Source organism: Mustela nivalis (assembly GCF_964662115.1).
Source record: "Mustela nivalis genome assembly, chromosome: 3".
Classification (NCBI taxonomy): domain Eukaryota; kingdom Metazoa; phylum Chordata; class Mammalia; order Carnivora; family Mustelidae; genus Mustela; species Mustela nivalis.
The window spans coordinates 158,007,751-158,029,697 of NC_139022.1; positions in this window are offsets into that span (position 1 = coordinate 158,007,751).

Sequence of the window (21,947 nt, forward strand, 5' to 3'; positions counted from 1 at the left end):
CCCACTGAGCCACCCAGGCACCCCTGTCAGTTTCTTTTTAATTTTACTCCTTCTAATACTAGACGTCTAAAATGATGTCTTTTTTTTTTTCATTCACATCATGTTTTTATTTGTATTTAATTATAAGCAAATGGTAGATTTAAGCCAACATTCCAAAACTCCAGATCCATCGTATTTCTTACACAAAGAATGACCTGTTCAACAGACACATGCTTAGGAATTTTTGACAACCTCTCACTCAGCCCTGCAGTTCATCTAAATGGCCGTGTCTTTACTGCAAAATGACTTTCCTCATTGTTTTCTCCAGTACCGCTCTTTAAAGGAGCCAGAGTATGATACTGACCCCTAATAACCAGTCTGAGGTGTATCATGTTAGGGGTTAGTGGACATACCAGCCTCTGGCTGTCATGGTGAGAGACACACAAATGATATCCTATCTTTCCCATAAACAGATCCTTCTAGTTCCAGGAAGACCCCTTGTCACACATCACATGCTTGAGAAACAAGGAATAAGGAATAAAAGCAGGAGCAAAGAAGAGCAAAGGGTCTTGGCCCTTGAGCATTGATTCCCTTGCCTTCTCTCTTTCACAGCAAAGTTTGGAGTAATCTTTCATCTACTGGTACAGGGATTGCCCCATTCCTGGCATACATGGGTTCACAAAAGCAGAGGCAATGAATCTCTCTCTCTCTCTTTTTTAAATCTCCCTTAAAGATTCTTTGATGCTGTGCTCTATTATTGTAGTATTGTAGACTGGGTCTTTTTACCTGAATTCTTTATTCCTTAAATTCTAGGTTGTTACATTGACAACTTGATGACCCCATTCTACTACCAAAATATCCCCCCCCAATGGAGTTTAAATTTGATCAAAATATAAACCAGGGTGTGACCCTTTAGAATTATGGAGGACAGGAAGAAGGAAAATTAACCCTAAACCACTATCTGTTTGCTCAGGCTTTGCCTGTGAGAATGGGGATGGAGAAGCAAGAGAAATCTATAGGTTACCACTGAACTCGAGAGCACTGCTGGAGACCTCCAGTTGGTTTCTGACTCCTAGCATCCATTTACTTCTCAGGCGGCTGCTCGTAGCATTTGGGCATATAGTCTATTCAGCCTGGTAACACATGCTGGCCACTGAGGGGCCTGAGCTGTACTTTAGTAGAAAGATGCTAATTTGAATTGGCCATGGTGGTCTTTCGATCATTTGCTGAGAATGGGCTCATCAACCGTCATTGTCCTGTTATGCAATTAAACCAGCCAGACATCATGGTAAAAGCTGTCCCTTTGGGAAGCCCAGACTCAACATAATCAGAGAGGACTGTGTCACTGTTGACTGCATTGCCCTTCATGTTGACCTCCAGGAAATGATGCCATTCCCTATCTTCACAGTCCTTTCTAAGAGCATCTGGATCTGTCAAGACCAAGGTGCAGAATTGATCAAGTCCATCCCAAACAATACCAGTCGGCTGGTTCTTAACCTGGTGAGCCATCAGCACTTTGCCCAGCTGGTTGACCCCCGGCCTAGTGTGTTTGACCTACAGTGGATACTGCAACATCTTGTCTGCTTCCTGTAGGATCAAAGGCCTGAGCAACTTGCGGAGATCCACTGGCATCACCTGCCTGAGTTGGGCAGACAGCTGGGAAGAGTTGCAGGAGACAAGGGCACAAGCGTGCAGCACCAACTCCTGGTGGGACCACTAATGGTGTCTTATTTTGTGTAATTTAAAGACTTATTGATGTTTTTGAGACAGAGAAAGGGAGAGGGAGGAGGGGTAGAGGCAAAGAGGGAGAGAAACCCAAGTAGACTCCATGTGGAGGGCAGAGCCCCAAGTGGAGGGCTCTATCCAGAGACCTATGAGATCACAACAGGAGAGGAAACCAAGAGTTGTACGCTCAACTGACTGTGCCACCCAGGTGCCCCCTTACTGTGGTTTTAATTTGAATTTCTTTAATGGTAATGAGAGTTCAGCATTTTTTCTTGTTCTCATTTCTAGCTATAGATCTTCTTTGGTGAAATATATGCTCAAGGACATTACTAATTTTGAAAATTGGATTTGTATGTTTTCTTATTTTTGATCTTGACAGAACTTTACGTATTCTGTATACCTGTCCTTAGCTAGATACGCAGTTTTCTCTGAATATGTAGCTTATTCTTTCATTCTCTTGACAGTGTCTTTCACAGACAAAAAATTTAGATTTTGATTAAATCCAAATTATCAGATTTTTTATGTGTTTTTTAACAATATGCCTTTGATGTCATTCTAAAAATTCTTTGCCTAAGCCAACATCCTGATTTGTGTGTGTCTGTTTTCTTCTAAATTTTTATTTTAAATTTTATATTTAGATCTATAATCAATTTTCAGTGAATTTTTCATAAGGTGTGAAGTTTTAGACAAGGTTTAATTTAAACCTTTAGGCAAGGTTTAAATTGTATTTATGTTCAATTGTCCCAGTAGCATTTTTTGAAGAAAGACCATGCTTTATCCATTGAATTATGTTTGTAAATTTGTCAAAATTAGTTATCCATAATTGTATAAGTCTATTTCTAGACTCTATTTTGCTTTACTGATGTATTTGGGAATATCCTTATCTATTTTTACAATAAATTCTGTCAGAATTTGATTAAAATTTGTTAAATATATAGATCAATTTATGAGGAAGTTATAGCTTAATAATATTGAGCTTCCCAAACTGTGAATATGCTACATATCCCCAATTACTTATGACAAGTTTTTATTATTTTTTTTTCATTTTCAGTATACATATCATGTATAACTTTGGTCTGGTTTACACTTAAGTATTTCATTTAATAGATATATTTTCATTCTCTCTCTCTCTCTCTATATATATATATATATATATATATACATATATAAATATTTCATTTTTAAATTATTTATTGTTAGCATATAGAATCATGATTGATTTTTGTGCAGTGTTATGTGCTCTTGACTTAACTCTAGAAGTTTCTTTTGTGGATACTTTACAACTTGTAGAATAGTAGTTATAAGATATCCTGGGCTGGTATAAGAGGATTTTTTGTTTTATAAGAGGTCTTACAATGCTTATTAAAGTTGAATATTCACATAACTGTGCATTGTAATTCAACCTCTGCATACATATTTCAAACAAAAATTGTAAAAATGTAAAAAAATAGCATGGAGGATACAGACTGAATTATTTATCACAGTATTGTTTACAAAAACAGAGATTAGGGACAACCTAGATTTCAGGATTGCGTTGTATGCATATAATAAATTATTATACAACATCGAGCAACATCTGTAATTCTTGTAAACACATGTTCATGCAAACAAAGAAAGTGGTAGAAGTTTATACACAAGATTAAAATATATCAAACATATAGAATATGAGATATTGTACCCTATGTTAATTAAGGACACATTTACTTACAGTAAAATTATGACACCTGAAAATAAAGAGCAAATTTAACGTGATCACTTCTATGTATTAGAGAGAAGGTAGAAACAACATGAGAGTGGTACAAAGCAAATATTGATTTATAATTTCTATAATGTATTATTTGGTTATTTTCAAGCTACATAATAAGTAATAGGTGTTTCTTACATCTTATATTGTATGTTAATGTTTGAAAAATAATTCTTAAAAGGTTATAAATAGTATGTTCATAAGTTCCAGACTCCTATTAAGCATATATTTAAAACCAGGCTAGAGCTCTTCAACTTCACAGGTGTCAGATGTGACTTTCACCAGTTTCTACTTCTGCTCCTTCAGCATTGTCATTGCTTCATCAGTGAATAATCGTGAATAGAAAAAGATTCTCACCAATAAAAAAGTATAGAGAACACACATTTCTCTAACAGAAACCCCAAATGCCACTATTTAGCTTTTCCAGACTGGCCATATTTCAGGACAGATTAACAGAAGTATTTATCAATTGTGGCTAAAAGTTTGGTTAAAGTGTTTCTCCTGAGAAGAAGAAGAAATGGTTTAAGAATTGATCAATGCATCACATAAAACACCATCACTGACAAAGGATATAACTGTCAGTTGTCAGCGATTAGCAAATTTATTGGGGAAAAGCTTCTTTGAAAAGAGGAAGAAAACAATAACATTTGAACTCACCAGTGAAAGAGTTATGGGCACTTGTGAGGAAACAGATGTGTCCATGATCCTTTGGAAGGACACTGGGCCATATAGTAACTTTTTTCTCAAAAACTGCGACTCCATTTGCTTTCAGTGAGCTGAAGCTTACTGTATTACTTGGAGCTGAGTGAATAAATGGTTTGTGACACATTATTCATAAAATCTAAATGACAGAATATAATTTTTAAGAAAGATAAAAAAAATGTTAAAATATAGACTCATTATTCCACGGGAACTCAGGAACTTTAAGGAGCTTTTACAGGAGTGATTTTTTACTTTAAGAGTGAGTATGAATCTCCTAAATGGTGAAAGAGAGATGCAATGAACTAGACAGAGAACATGAGACATGTATATCAATGTGGGAGAAACAACATGGGGAAATGTTATGTTGAAGCAACATAGAAGGTATAGAAGTGGTTAGTACTTCTTCTGGAAGATTAATCTAGTTCTTGTTAGAAAGTCTTCCAGGCTGTACAAAGAAATCCCCTGTCTCCTGTAGACAAGAAAAGAGAGCGAGAGAAATGTATTAGCCATGGAAATACTGGGTTGAATATACACTTAAAATTAGCTTTGAAAGTGGAAGTCAGGACACTAGTCACCAGACACAGGGAGAAAATATAAAATTGATACTGTGATTAGAAAGGAAAAGGGCAAAATATTTATATTTATTACTAACACTTAACAAAAAAAAAAAAACAAAAAACAAAAAACACTTTAATAGTGGCCCAGGCAACACGGGATGAAAACCTGAACGGGGGCAGGAGCAATGAGCTGTGGAGGAAGGCATACACCTGGAATATAAGACATAATGGCCAATTATTCATCCCTTCCTTTTTTATTTAAGAAAAAAAAAATAGTCTACTAAAGAAAATAATCCTTTTCCATGTGTGGTCAGACTATGGTATGTGCTATAAAAATAAACTCCAATTCACAGAGATTGAATGGTAGGGCTACTATTATTGGCCAGATACCAAGAAATACCCATGAGGATGTGTAGCCGTTAATTTGTTGTGGTGTTTCTGAAATTCTGTCACAGAGCAAAATAGTTCTCGCTCATTATCCATAAATTGTTTTAATTTTATTGTATCTGACAGGGATCACTTAATTGAGAAGGGCAAGTAAGCTATTTTCTCTCCCATAAAACACATCTCCGTCTGTCACAGTGTCTAATATACAGTCATTAGAATCACAGAGTTCAATCAATAGTTTACAATCTCTGGTCAAACTGTAAATACTCCTAGAGGGTATAAAACCCTAAACTATTTTACTTATAGCAGAAATCATATTACCATATATTTTTGAACAATAATAGTGAGGGAAGAAGAAACCCTTGGAGAACCAAACATAAAATAAGCGAGGTATTAAAGACACACTATGTGCTTGAAATTTGACTAGACCCCAACTCCAATCCTTCTGTTGTCTTCAATATGGTCTCTGCTTACATGGATTTTGGCTTAGTGCCGTTCTCTCTATGTAAGAGTGGAGAGAAATTATGCAGTATTAGAATACAATTGCCTGAGTGAATAGTCCCACCTGGACCACTTAACCAGCTAGCTATAAAGTATCAGATCTGTGGGTGTCTCTGATATTGTCCTGAAAGAGTGTACATACCAAAACCAAAGTTACAATAGTCACAGGCCCATCAATTTGTAGAGACTACATTCATATAGACAGATAGGTAGATGATAGAAAGAACCATGGATATAGATATTCATATAGGATTTATCTATCATGTACAAGCACATATTTACAGCAGCAGGTGGTACCCTATGTGTTAGATGGGGAACCAGAGATGTTCTTTCCCCTTACCAGTTCTATCTATGGTTCTTTGTACTTATGTTTTCAGTTAACGATACCATGGAGTAAAGGGACTAAGGAGTTTCCCCTAAGTTAAACGTCTTTCGAATAATGGGTAGAATGAAAATTTGTATCTAGGTGTCTTGACTCCAAAGATATAACGTCAGTCTCTGGAGTATATGAAGAGGAAACATCTTGTGGGAAGTCAAATAGTGTGCCATTTATTACAAGAGTTTTTAAAGTTTGTATGGTGAAGGGAATCCTTACAACCTTTTACGGAGCATTTATATTTTAAAAACCCAAATAGGTAAATAATAAGTGAACATGACATTAGAATGAGATGAAGTGGTTTTCCGTGACCGGACTCACACACAGTAACATGTTGTAAGGGAAAAAATAAAGTCAACTCAAAACTGTCTCTTCTTTTGTCCTTTTTTATTTTTATTTTTATTTATTTTTTTTAATGTTTAAAACTCTGACACAGAGATAAGACAGGAGCTGGATAAAAGCATGTTGATAGACTCTCCTCAAGCTCAGCCCGTACATTTGGAATAGAAAACATGTAAGTAAAATTAAATTTTTACACCTCTGCCATGCCTAAGGCATTTTTATAGCAGATTTTTTTATTTTTATGATTTTATTCATATTTGGTTTTTATGAAACTATATTATTCCAACTTTTCCTTTTGGCTACTTATACTCAGGTTCAGTGAATCATGCATTTTTGTTGATATATTTAGAATCAGTCTCTTTCCCTTCAAACTCACTTGCTTCAACCATCTTGCTTAAGCCTCTTAACTTACTTTCATCACTGTAGTAAGTCTATTAATTGGCTTTATTAGAAACTGGTAGTGGGATTGTGGGATTGTAGGTGAATTTTTTGAGGAACCTCCATAATGTTTTCCAGAGTGGCGGCATCAGAGTGCATTCCTACCAACAGTGCAATAGTATTCCCATTTCTCTACATCCTCATGAACATCTGTTGTTTCATGTGTTGTTAATTTTAATCATTCTGACAGGTGTGAGATGTATCTCACTGTGGTTTTGACTCGTATTTCCCTGATGATGAGTGATGAGCATCTTTCCATGTGTCTGTTAGGCATCTGGATGTCTTTGGACAAGTGTCTATTCATGTGTCTGCCCATTTCTCAACTGAATTATTTGGTTTTTGGTTGTTGAATTTGATAAGCTCCTTACAGATTTTGGATTCTAACCTTTTATCCTGGAAGTACCATAAGACACTCTTAACTATAGGGAATAAACTGATGATTGCTGGAGGGGAGGGCGTTGGAGGGAATGGGCTAAATGAATGATGGGCATTAAGGAGAGCATCTGCTAGAATGAGCACTGGGTGTTGATTCATTGGATTCTGCTCCTGAAACCAATGCTGCACTGTATGTTAATTAACTTGAATTTAAATAAATTTTAAAAAGGAACTAGTGGCTTCCTACCCTTAATCCATGGTTTCTCTACCTCTAAGTACTGACATTTTAGGTGACATGATTTCTTATGATTGTGGGTGTCTGTCCTTTGCACTGCAGGAAGTTTATGGCCTCTGCTGATGATGCTGACAAGTACAAATGTCTCTAGACATTGCCAAATGTTCCCTGGGGAGAAGTATTGTCCCCCACTGAGAAATATCCTCCTAATCCAATATCCAAATCACAACTGGGGATATATTTAAGAAAGCCAAGTTGATTATATCTCTTCCTTAAGTCTTCTACATTTTTCAATTAAATTTCCAAATCTATGACCCTGAAATTAAAAAACAAAACAAAACAACTTTCAAGACTTTGTGTATCTTTTCAGCTATATTTTTCTTTATGACCTATCTTCCAATCCAGGAGCATGGAACACTTTTCCATTTCTTTGTGTCTTCCTCAATTTCTTTCATGAGTACTTTATAGTTTTCTGAGTATAGATTCTGTGTCTCTTTGGTTAGGTTTATTCCTAGGTATCTTATGGTTTTGGATGCAATTGTAAATGGGATTGACTCCTTAATATCTCTTTCTTCTGTCTTGCTGTTGGTGTAGAGAAATGCAACTGATTTCTGTGCATTGATTTTATATCCTGACACTTTACTGAATTCCTGTATAAGTTCTAGCAGTTTTGGAGTGGAGTCTTTTGGGTTTTCCACATATAGTATCATATCATCTGCGAAGAGTGATAATTTGACTTCTTCTTTGCCGATTTGGATGCCTTTAATTTCCTTTTGTTGTCTGATTGCTGAGGCTAGGACCTCTAGTACTATGTTGAATAGCAGTGGTGATAATGGACATCCCTGCCGTGTTCCTGACCTTAGCGGAAAAGCTTTCAGTTTTTCTCCATTGAGAATGATATTTGCGGTGGGTTTTTCATAGATGGCTTTGATGATATTGAGGTATGTGCCCTCTATCCCTACACTTTGAAGAGTTTTGATCAGGAAGGGATGTTGTACTTTGTCAAATGCTTTTTCAGCATCTATTGAGAGTATCATATGGTTCTTGTTCTTTCTTTTATTGATGTGTTGTATCACATTGATTGATTTGCGGATGTTGAACCAACCTTGCAGCCCTGGAATAAATCCCACTTGGTCGTGGTGAATAATCTTTTTAATGTACTGTTGAATCCTATTGGCTAGTATTTTGTTGAGTATTTTCACATCTGTGTTCATCAAGGATATCGGTCTATAGCTCTCTTTTTTGGTGGGATCCTTGTCTGGTTTTGGGATCAAGGTGATGCTGGCCTCATAAAATGAGTTTGGAAGTTTTCCTTCCATTTCTATTTTTTGGAACAGTTTCAGGAGAATAGGAATTAGTTCTTCTTTAAATGTTTGGTGACCTATCTTACCCTCCATTTACATCTTTCTGCAAAACAAAACAGTCTGCCTAAAGCTCCCCAGTAGTCCTTTTCAGTCTTTCCTCAAGACTTCTTATCTTGCTACTTCCTCTCCAGAAACTGATTTGCCTACACCAACACCCCCTTTTTTAAGTTTTTATTTTATTTTATGAGACTTGAACATTCTGTTTTATATTTGGGTTATTAGGGTTTTCAGGATTTTTTTGTGTAATGTTGATGGCACATATACAAGTATGATTATACATAGGAATAAGCTTTAAAAACAATTGCAATAAAATATTGATAGCAATTGAAAAAAGTTCCCAAGTAATGCCCAAGACTAATAGAATCAACAAGTAATTGACAGTTACCCCATCCCAAGGGTCTTAATTTCCAACACTTGCTTGAGGAAATTGTTGTGTTTCCTTAATATCTCTTCCACTTCTGTTGGAAAAGTGATATCTTTCAATTTTAAATGTTCTCAAAATTAAGTAAATATAAAAGCATAATGGAAGAGAATACAGAGGGTACATTTTAATAAAACTCCTTGCCAGGTTGAAATACACACATACTTAATTTTAACAAGAAATGCAGTAGTCTACATATTTTTTAATATTATGTAAACTTGTATTTGTTATATATATATGTATATAGAATCATGTTGCATACATATAAACCTATATACAACAAAATATGCATATACATAGATACATGTGAGTATGAGTAGAAAATTATGTAGGATATATATGTGTGTGTGTGTATATATATATATATATGTGTGTGTGTGTGTGTGTGTGTGTGTGTATAAATTGAGGGACTGATGACTTCTCTGGGCATCAGCCTTAGAGTCAGAAGGAAGTATTTGGGCAGTTAAAAAAAAAAAAAAAAGAAAGGAAAAGAAAAGAAAAGGAAGAAGGCAGAGGATTGAGAGAAGTACAGAAAGAAAAGAAAAATATAATTGTTACATAGTAATTTACAACAGATTCAACACCTACTACTTAAATTCATCATAAAATCTGGACTTCTTAACTGTAAAGTTTGTATTTAGACTCTGATGCAAAATAAGCATTATTAAATATCTACTGCAAAAGTTATAAAATTTTTCCTTGAATTAAATGTACCAGAAAATTCACCTGTAACTATTTTTGCTGTCTTTTCACTTCCATTCTCAGATATTGTCAGATATTGTCACCCTCTCACAGACTACACTGTATTTTATTATCAATACTTTCTTTGTAGTGAATAATTCTCAAAAAATGACTTCATATTGATGAGGGAGCAGGAGGCTGGCTGAGGACAAAGCAGAAGCTGGCGCCTTGTACCCCCTCTTCACCCACTCCCCTCCATATGTGTAGCATTCCTCAGGCACCCCTGACTGCCATAAAACGATAAATAGTTAACTTTCAGGGATCGCAATCCTGCAGAACAGGAATCTCCCTTGCTCTACAGATGTCCTAGAGTCCTAAACAGGGAGGTTACCTTATCAATAGCACAAATTTCCAGAGGCAAATAACTCTCGGTTCCTGAAGCCCTAATGTCTCCCTCCCACCATAAACTGGAGGAGACTGAGGTAGAAGGGAATGTAAATGATAGCAAGATCATAATACCCCACCAAGAATCTCCCAACAATCTTGATGTTAATACCTGACCTAAGGACGACATAGATCCAGCCATAAGGGCAAGGACTCCCCCCGGCACCTTGTAGGCCCTCCCTAACATGTGAGAACTCTGTTGAAATCTCCCATGCCTTCACCACCTCCCCCCAACCGTGGGATATATAACATGCCTACCCTCACAACCCGGGGAAGCAGCTCTTCCTGCCCACGGGTCCTGTCCCCGTGCTTTAATAAACCACCATTTTGCACCAACGACGTCTTTAGAATTCTTTCTTTAGTCGTCGGCTCTGAACCTCCTCACCCCACCAAACCTGACTTAGGTTCTGGGACTTCATCATTATTGTCCATTTTAATACACACGTGCATACACAACATTTTATTTTTTCCTGATTCCTATCACTTACAACCACTAACTAATTTTTGTATTTCTCCACAAAACATCTCTGAGGAGTTTCATCTGTTTCTCCCCTGCCAGACATCTAGTCACAGTTCAACACATTACAGTGTGAATTTCATTCTTTCCAGGTCACTCACTGAAACTATTCCTAATCCTTGTCACCAAAGACCACTAATGACTATTTCCTTTTAAAATTTACAATCAGATTATCTCCATCTTCTAAGTAAAACCTTTTTCTGACTGACCTTTTTTATCCCACTATAAAGTCCAAGATCCTCATCAGAACTCAGAGGGAATCCAAGTTTGTGTCTTGCCTACTTTGGATCTCACTGTATTCTTCTAGTCATTCACCAAGAGCCACCACACTGATACCTGTTGTTTGCATTAAAATCCTGGAATAAGGAAGTTAAAAGAATGTTCATATTATTGCTAAGAGTGTAATGACTTTCACTTTACTCTATTTTTATCCAACTATCTAAGCCTGGAAAGATTTTGAATTTTTTTTTAATCTTCCAATTCCTTATTTCAATTTTGACCTAGAGGGATGCTACTGGCATTTTATACCAATGTGTCCCATCCACACTTGCAAAAGGAATCAGCAGAATAAACACCATGAAAAATCATTGTTAGTAATATTTTAACTAGAACTGAGATATTTCAAGTTTGCTAAAATTCAGAGAACATAAATGATTTTAAAAGAAGAAAAAATAAGCATAATATTTCTCTATAAATTCCATTTAAGGAAATAAAGCCTGATGATGATGATGATAATTATATTCGCCTTTTCCAATTTTGAGTAATAATTTACAAAGAGTAAAATATTTCTATGACTAACATATTTACATGCTAAAAACAGTGAAGTTCCTGATACTAGTGAGGGGTGAGGTCTAAAATTTCTATTAACGATTGGATTTTGATAATAACTGGTTGAGCCTTTAGATATCTATAGTATATGTAACCCCTGGGCAAGAGCCTTTTAAGAAAAAGAGTAAGTTTCTTCTCTTAATTAGATGTTAACCAATGCAATCCTGTACAACTCTGTTATAGGGCTGGATGGGAATATTTAATTGTAAGATTGATGTACTTGAACGTAAATGTCTCTTTTAGCTCTGACTCAAGACAGTTTTTATCTATGCCTTGTGACTTTGGGCATCACTTCTCCCATCTTCTGATGTTTTATCCAAAGACTAGAAAAATAATGTATGAGTGAGCAGCGTTCTTTGTTCTTACAGGTTCAACGATATTTGACTAGGTAGCATGCACTGTGTTTGGCTCAGAGGGATAAAAATTTCAGATTATTTTATGGCTTTTATGTGGAGACTGGTGAGCATATGAGCAGTAAGATACTTTCCCTTGGCTTTGTTATCAGATCTAAGACAAACAATGGTAAGGCTTATCTGGGATCAAGAATCCTTTAGGTTTGGGTAGACCTGGTTTTCAATGTCTCTTGAAGGTCAGAGGAGTCCTCAATTTCAGGCCTTTATTCCATTTCAAGCTGGTGTAAATTCCACACGTGCATTTCTGTTCTACCCTACAACTATAAATGAGTAACTTTCTGTTTTACAATTACAAAACCAAATTCTGAGTTTCATGTTGATGCAGCTAGCCAGGACATAGTCTAATATGTAGTGAAGAAACCAGAAAAGTGCAAAATTACACTCTTCAATATAAAAATATTGAACGTTATTATACTCTTTTTTTCTCTTTCAGGTTTGCCAATCTGAGTAAAAAAAAGCACTGAACTAGGATTAATTCATCAACCCAAAGACTTACCACATTATATCAATCCCTTTATTCCATTCTTCTATGCAATCTATTCTCAAATGCTGTTGAATATCAGTGGATATCAGTTGGATATCAGTGAACCCATTGAAATTTCTCTTTCAGCAATGTCATCATTCCTTCCCAAACCACCACCATCTCTCACTAGATGAGACCAATACTATCCTAACAGTCTAACTACATGTCTTCTTGCATCTGTACAATTCATTATCTATTAATAGCCAATATCCAACTTTTTTAGAACATAAAATATAAAAGTCAAGCAAATAAAAAAGCATTTAAGAGAAATCATTACAAAAAATTTAGAAAGAACTATTACTGATATACAAAAAGAAAATACAAAACCAATGCATGTAAAATGCTCACTCCAACCAGAGAAGGGAAAATGAAAGAACAATTCCAAAAAAAAAAAAAAAAGAAAAAGAAAAAAGGAAAAGAATAGACAAGAAAAAAGAAACAAAAAACAAGTACAACTTTAGAAAGGAGTTACAAAGATGGTATATATTAATCCAAGTATACGAACAAACAATTTAAAGATAAATGATTGCCGAGAGCTTCCTAAATCACTCTGTGGTATTGCTTCCTTGGCATCCATTTTGTCTGGCGAAGAAGCCTGACTGATTCCTTTAACTCTCACTAGGCTCCTCCTGTGGGCACATGTCCTAGATAATAGCCCAGAGAGTCACAAACAAGTGTAACTTCCTGCTATGGCTTCCCCCGCTGTGCCCTTGTGATAAACATCTTCCCATCTTCCAGGGGGCTCCTCTTTGTAACCCATTAGATTAAGACTCCACGTAATTAACCAAACCCCCATTCTTTTGGACTTAACTGACCCATCTGGCCTTAGCCCAAGAATCTCAAAGCACTTCACCCACAAAAGCTAATAAATGTATATGTCCAGTTCCTATTGCTCTCTATATCTCTATTCAACCTTGACATTATAGAGTCAGTAAAAACAAATATATACTCTTTCTCTGGACAACACTGATTAACACATTCTTGTATATACATGTGTTAGAAATCACACATGTATTTCTTTGTACTTTTAGATGAGAGTATTTGTAACAGACACTATCCCAGTAGAATTGAGTGCATCTAGCATTCTGAGATTGATACCTGATACCATTCAAATAAAAAAATAACACTTATTGGGATTCCAAGTCCAATATCTGTTTTGTTTTCTTTAGTTATTATGTGCTTCATTTTTTGAATCATTCATAAATATATTGTTACCCTATGCCTTAATTTACAACTTGAAAGATAATAACAGGTAGAGATGTATTTTACTGGGAATGAGAAAAAACACTTGTTTTCAGAATACAGCAACATGGATTCTTCTCTAGGGAGGAAGGATTTATAGAGCTAGGATAATCGGCTTTTAAGAGGCCAAAAGTGTGGGAGTAAAATTAAAAGTAAAGCCATGCTTGATACGAAGTCTACATTGATTTTGTTTGGAATGTCCCAGAAAAAAATCATCTAGTTTTTAGCACACTATAAAAATGTAGTTCCTGAGGCACCTGGGTGGCTCAGTGGGTTAAAGCCTCTGCTTTCGGCTTGGGTCATGATCCCAGGATCCTGGGTTGGAGAGCAGAGAGCATTGGGCTCTCTGCTCATCAGGGGGCCTGGTTCCCTTCCTCTCTCTCTGCCTGCCTCTCTGCCTACTTGTAATCTCTGTCCGTCAAATAAATAAATAAAATCTTTAAAAAAAAATGTAGTTCCTTGTTAACAGGAAATTTGTATTCCTCATCCTACTCTCATGAAACACCACGTATGCAGAGGAAACATCTTACTATATTCTGATTTACATCTATTTTTTATCCTTTTGAAAAAAATATATCTGATTAGTATATATGATTTTTCACTACAGGTTTGGGTATCATAATTTGGCAATAGTATTTCTGAATCTTATTCATAAGTTTTATAAGAACATATACTATAGTAAAGTTTAGTCCAACTGTATTTAGATCTTTTAATCATACATCTCCATTAAAAAAAATGATAATAGCAATTTTTGTGGGGTCAAAATTGGAATCATGGAAAATCCACACATCAAAAAACATTCAGTGAGTATTAAATTTTCTAATAAATAATTTTCTTAATTTGGAAAAAAATAATTCTCATTATTTTTAATGAATAAACTATATAATAAAAGTATAAAATTTATATTGATAGTAGTTAATACAAAGCTTTTGATTTAAACAAAATATTATGACAAAAGAGAATGAGCTTGAACTATTGTTAATTCCCAATTGTTAGCTTTTTTAAATAAGAACTTTATTACTTAAATTGTGGGTAAACCGTAAAGTAAAATTAACTTAGGAAGTCTTGTAGCTTTGATTGCTTAAAAACAACAGTTCTTTCTTTCTTTCTTTTTTTTTTTTTTGGTAAAGATAATTTTTAGAAATATCAGTGAATAAGAACCCCTCCTGCTAAGTGGCAGACCCATCTGTATTCTTCTTGGGTATAGATTTTCAGTGCTACAACTCGATACAAAGGGAAAAATAATGAATCCTACATATGTGCATTTCGATGTTCCCTAAGAGGTAGAGAATTTAATTATCCTGATCTAATTATGCCCAAATCTAGTTTGTCTGATTTGATTACAACAGAATCTAAGTTTTGTGTAAGGTTACTGCTGAATCGGGACTACTCTAATTTCTGCCAAATCTAGTTTACTTGCTCTTTTCAGGACCAAAATTATCCAGCTTATAGCTACAACAAAATTAACATTTTGTTACACAAGGTATTTATCTGCATAATTCTTCTCCCCCAAAAGCAAGAAAATATAATTTAAAAACTTAAAGGGATAACTGAAATAAGTAGAAATTGTACTGGATTTATAGAGGACAAAATAGGGATTTTCATCTTTCACAGATATGGAAAGGGTATTAGCTATTTCAAATGTAACTAACTTCCTAATAATGCTATGTACATTTACATCACTCATAGACCCAGAGAGCCTCCCCAATTGGAGAAAAGTTTATTGTTATTAGAAACAAGTGATGGTATATTGGGAAAGATAAACACAATGATTTGCAAAGCAGGCTTAATTTCTCCAGATCCTTAGAATTTATTATTAGCCTGGGGACTTAGAAGCACATTTAGTGGTCTCACAACTTCTTGAGCTGCTCTCTGCTTTCTCTTGGGAGAAAGTAAAAGCAGGGCAAAGCATCTCCAGATTGTTAGTTTTCTCAAGGAAACAATTGCTGCTGTTGATTTAAAAAGGATCTGGAAAATCCCTAGCATATGTGTCACTTCAGTTTTCAGGAAGGGGCAAGAAGGATGGGCTGTGCGGGTTCAGTTTATAGCACCAGGTGAGTATTAATTATGCCTCAAATAGGTGTGAGGCTTTTGGGAAAAGCTAAGTAGCATTGCAGAGGTAGTGATTTATAAATAATATGCAAGAAGGGCTTAGAAAAATAGTTTTCTACTAAATGGACCATTTTTTCCCTTCTTTGACCTGGAAGCTAATATTTTATATTTGTTTCTGTAATATTTAATAAACTATTCTCAAAACAAGCAAACAATGATATAAAATATGGCATAATGGCCACCCACTATTATAGAGAAAAAGTTGAACCATTACATGACCTTGATTGGTATTAGTTTTATAACAAATAGTACCATTAATGCAAAAATAAAATAATTGCAAAAGTCAAGTAAAAGAAAGGAAAAAAGGGTCTCTTTAATGAATAGAAGTGGGACTCCTGGGTGGCTCAGTTGGTTAAGCGGATGCCTTCCCTTCGGCTCAGGTCATGATCCCAGTGTCCTGGGATCAGTCCCACATCGGGCTCCTTGCTCAGGAGGGAGCCTGCTTCTCCCTCTGCCTCTGCCTGCCATTCTGTCTGCCTGTGCTTGCTCTCTCTCCCTCTCTCCCTCTGATAAATAAACAAAATCTTTAAAAAATATATAGAATAGAAGTCATATCATGTTTACATTGCCATAAATAAAAGTGAATATTATTAAAGAAAATTCCCAAACTTCACAATTAAATCTCCACACTAAACAACTTAAAAGTGTTCAAAAGAAGAGTATGTTCATATGTGTAAATGGTCATTTTACCTGATATACAAAAATTGCCCATATCATGGTGGGGAAGCAGGTTGGAATATAAAGGAAATACCGTATGGAATTTTCTCAACTAGGTAACGACTTGTCTGTGATTCTCAAGAAAGCATGGCTGGAATGAGAGGGAATAACACTGAACAAATAATTCAGTTTACCTTAGAGCCCATCTTGTGGTGATATGAGTTGAAAAAGCCACTCAACAGCTCTCTGAAAATTTCGATATAAACCTCTGACCTTGAGACACTGGATTAGTTTAGCTTTTTTAAAAAAACGAAGAAGAAAGCATTAAGCTCCTGACCTCAAAAGAACATCACATTTACACATTCATATCAAGTCTGGAGCTAGACAAACCAAAGTTTTGTAAAGATATTCTATTTAAAGTCATCCAAAATGAAAACTCATTAAGGAACATTCAAAATAAATATAGTATGTTACACTCTGTTAGAAAAAAAAGTTATTTAATGCTATGGGTTAAAATGTATCTACAGTTGAGCTTCATTGTTCAGGTGATACATTTTTAGATCTGAAATAAGTAGAAAGCCAAAGGTGCTATCGGAGCCATTCCTCTCAAATAAAATTTATGAGCTATTGCTATTTATAGTAAATGATAAAAATAGTTTAACTTTTTTATATCAAAGCATTCTGGTAAGCACTTTGCCTTTGTCATGTGATTTAACCCTTACAGTAATTCTGTGAGGCAGAACTATTCCCTACATGAGTGTGTAAAGCAGCAAACTGTCTCAGGGAGTCTCCGCAACTAGACCAAAATAAATTTGTTTTATTCCAAATTTACTCCTTTTAAATATTATGTTATTTTATAATGTTATTATAGGTCAAGTTGTTTGGAAATGTCAAGTACATTGCTTAAAATGGTGAATCAGTCTTTTAATAAAAAGCTTATGGATGAAATAAAATTTACAAAAGGAAACATGTGCAAACCAGAAAAAGTTTGGGAGTTTCCAAATGGAGGTGAATTTTATTGTTTGTTGTTTGAAATGGCAAAAAGAAATCCCGCAAAGCAAAGATATCCAATGCAAATAGAGACAAAACCCATTTTTAAGTAAGATCTGCTAATAACAGTGTCTCTCCATGAAACAGCCCAAGAAGGTACAATTTTGAGGCTGTTTCACTGTTTGAGTGCTTCTGGAAATATAGGCATTATGAAGATAATAATCAACAGATATGCTTTGAGTGCATGAGCATTACAAAAGCCAAGCAAATCTGACTTTGGTTATACTGTTCTATCTGGGACAGTAAAACCTTGCTTTGGAAGAATATGGATAAAATTGGAATGCACAAAGAAATGATTGGCTCATGCTCTAAGAAATGATTTTTATGTGAAATTTTCAACTAAATTGTGATACCAATTTTTCATCTTCTTAATCCATAAATTTTTGTGGAAATATTTGTGGAGCAGACTTTTCAATGTGAGTATTGGTTCTCATACTTTGTTTATAAATTTTTTGTTTATAAATTTTCAAGGATATATGTCAATGTGATATCCAAAGATTTCTTTTCTTCTTTGCCAGAACAAACTGCATTATATACTATTCAACTATCTATACCAGCAGTTTTACATTATATGAAAAAAAATTTTTATAAAACATGTTAACCACTCAAGGCAATATCAACTACAACAATAAAAGCAGTCTTACATTATATGAAAAAAAAATGTATAAAGCATGTTAACCACTCAAGGCAATATCAACTAAACAATCATTTCTCAATGATGAAACTTCTGTTTATCATTAATGATAATTATATATGTATATATATATGACTAGAAACATTTATAGAGTTAATATAATTAAGAATATTTTATGACCCAGGATTTATAAAAATGGAAAATATAGAGATAGCATTAAAGGATTCTCAGACTGAGAATACTTCTGGGAATATGTCCATTTTATTTTCATTTGCACAACCTTTCTTTGCCTTTACATAAAAAGCAATTTTCTTGAGCACTCTTAATGAACACAAGAAAAGTGATGTTTTTGAAATTCATGAATCAGGTGAAAATGCCTCCTCTCTTCGGCAGTATTTTCTTTTGTTATTTCTATTGCTTGGCTATCTGCTAACACTAAGAATTCAAGCTATGATGATTTGATAAATCCTCAAGGTGAGAGGATTGATATCATGACAGGCACAGAACAGGATCTGTTGATATAGTAGCTCCCTGGAGCACTCTCTCTGAAGCAATTCTTCGCTTTACATGTTTCTAGTTTGCTTTCATACACGAAATCAGATTATATTAGGCAACATTGGATGTTTTAGTGACAAGAGTTTTTATGTTTACAATTTTTAGATGAGCATTACAAATACAGTCTTCTTGAGAAAGCCTGGGAATTAAAAAGCATGTTTGGTACAAATAAGAAGAAAATGAGGATAAATTTTATTATAATTTGTACCATTATTATATTTGTTTTGATTATAGCTTCCATAGAAGGCCAATTCTTTAAATAATTTGAATGCATTGTATAAAATGATGAGCAAAAATGATAGAATTATGTATATAAGCTTTACCTCTCTCTAATCCTTCTTAGCCACTTTTAGGAAAATTCAATTTCTAAAAATCAAAACAAGGAGAAGGCGAGTAGGAAGGAAGGAGGGAAGAAAGAGAGAAAGGGAGAGAGAAAGAGGAGAAAAGAAGAAAAGAAGAAAGGAATGAAGGAAGGAGGAAAGGAAGGAAAGAAGGAGGAACCTAATTCATCTAAATGGTTGAGAATATCAATCAGTTTTCTAAAACTGAAAAGTTCCATGATCACTGCAGGCTCAGGATATTCCTGACTGATGAATTCCCAGATTAGCATCTTCACTATGAGTCTCAGGATGGATCTTGCATAGATAGGTTATTGGAATTTTATATAAAAACATTTAGAACTGAATTAATATTAACATAATAAAGAGAATTTCTACATAACTGGACAAGTGATAGTAAATGGTGTCATAGAAATTTCCTCCATCACACATTTTGAAGAAAGTCTGAGAATATTTTCAAGACTCAACAAAAGTAGTGATTTTAGATATAAACATTAATAATAAGTTTAAGATCTACTTGTGAGGACTTTTTCCTCCTTTATGGTATGTCTGATGATGATCAAACTAAACTTGGTCATGTCGAGTGGAATAATAGCAATATATTTACGTGTGGCTGAGATTCTATTTTTGAAATATTAACCAATTCTATCTCACACTCCACTTCCTATTACTCCTGATTTTTTAAAAACTCTATTCAACAGCAAGAGCTTCCTTCATTTATTCCTTAGGAACAGGGGAATGCAAGTGATCATATAGAAAAGATCACTTTTACAGTCTGGAGTTGGAAAGTTTAAGCTCTGAAGAATAGGAGAAATTCTGATAAAGATTTTAGAGCTAAGAGAAGACATGATGTTAGTTTAAACTATCAAACTCCCCGATGGAGTTTGGCCTTTTGTGTGGCAGATTGGAGAGAGGAGGCGGAGAAGCAGGAAGAACAGGTGAGTCTTTGAGAAGAAACTCTAGGGGAGATAGATGAGAGAAAGTAGGTAATAGATGATAGATGACAGATGGATGGATTGATAGATGGATGGATAGATAGATAAAGTGTGGGGATTTGAGAGTACAAGGGAACAGTTAAGAAAAGTGTGAAGTGGCTCAAGACCCCAGAGTAGACAGGACATATGGCACCTGTGGAGGAACTCCCCTACATATGGTGCTGAAGTACTGGTACATTGCTAGTGCACCTTAAAGAGTGAGATACAAATGCTAAGGGCAATGCCACAGAACATAATGTGCCCCAGCAAAAATAGCAAGATGAAACCAGGAACCACAGGGAGTCCTGGAAGTGGATGGTTTTGATCATCCAAGGGCAAGAATTTAAGGAAGTACAATAGTTACTTGCATACATCTGGGACCAAGTATCAAAATAACCAAAATGTTTCAGCAGATGTTGAAACTGATCAGTTTTAGAGGTTTGTGCCTCTACAATCATCATACTTATTCACATGTGATATTTTCATTTTGGGTATTGAGTATTTGGTTTACATAACATTTTAAATCTGATGGCTTTCATAGTCTTCCACATTTTTATTTAGTGTGATGATGATCTGTCAGTGATACAGGACTGCACTTTGTTTGGTTGAGTAATTTATCTTAGGTAGCCAGATGCAAAATGATTCATTAATGAGCAAAGTTGAGGGAGCCATAACATACTCAGTTAAGAAGTTCAAGGTACTGACTTCTTTGACATTCCTTTCACTTCCATAACCTTTGACAAAACATGTGACAAGCCAATAACATCAAAAATTTAGGTGTCTGAATTGTACATATGGGTGTGAAAAAGCCACAATAGAAGCAGAAATAAAGTAAGAATGTCCACAGAATTGACATAATTGGAACGGGGATACAAAATGTGTTTTAAATATTCATGGACCTGAAATTATAAGGTTATGATGTATAACAGGTGGAATGGTGTTACTGTGAAGTAGGAGTGTGTGTCTGGGGAGATTTAGTAATAAACAGCCTCCTTAAGTAGGAAGTAGCTTCAATATACAAGCCTAAACACACACACAGACACACACACATAGAAAGAGAGAGAGAGAGAGAGAAAAGATATATTTTTTCAAGAAATTGATGATGGCAGGTATTTGGCACATCTGAATTCCATAGGAAAAGCCAACAGGCTGGACATTCAGGTAAAACTAGATGATTGCCATCTTGTGTCAGAAATCTACAGGGCAGGGAGGGTTTCTATGCTGCATTCTTGAGAAGACTTCTGTTTGGGAAACCAGTCCTTGCTCTAAAGGCTTTCAACATACTGACCCTGAGGAGGGTAATCTGCTTTACTTAGTGTCTACCGATTTTTTAAAAAATATTTTATTTATTTATTTGAGAGATAAAGACAGAGATAGTGAGAGAGAGCGTAAGTGGGGAGGAAAGGAAGAAGCAGGCTCTCCACAGAGTGGAGAGACCCATGCGGGGCTATATCTCAGGACCCTGGGATCATGACGTAAGCCCAAGGCAGATGCTTAACATACTGAGCCACCCAGGCACCCCTCAATGTCTACTGACTTCAATATTAATCACATCTAAAAAAATATCTTCACAGTAACATATACAATGGTGTTTGACCAAACAACTGGGGACCATAACAAAATCAATCATTGAACAAACTAATGAGCTAGTAAAGGGTTAGAATAGCTGTATTTAGCAAGACCCAAAAACTTACTGTAAAGTACGGTTCCAGTCTTCTTAGACTTAGGGGATCAACTGGCATGAATAAAGGGAATATTGCTCATTAACTGAGATTCTAGTACAGATGATGTGCATGGGGTTTTATTCTTCTCAGTATCACAACATTTTGTGTT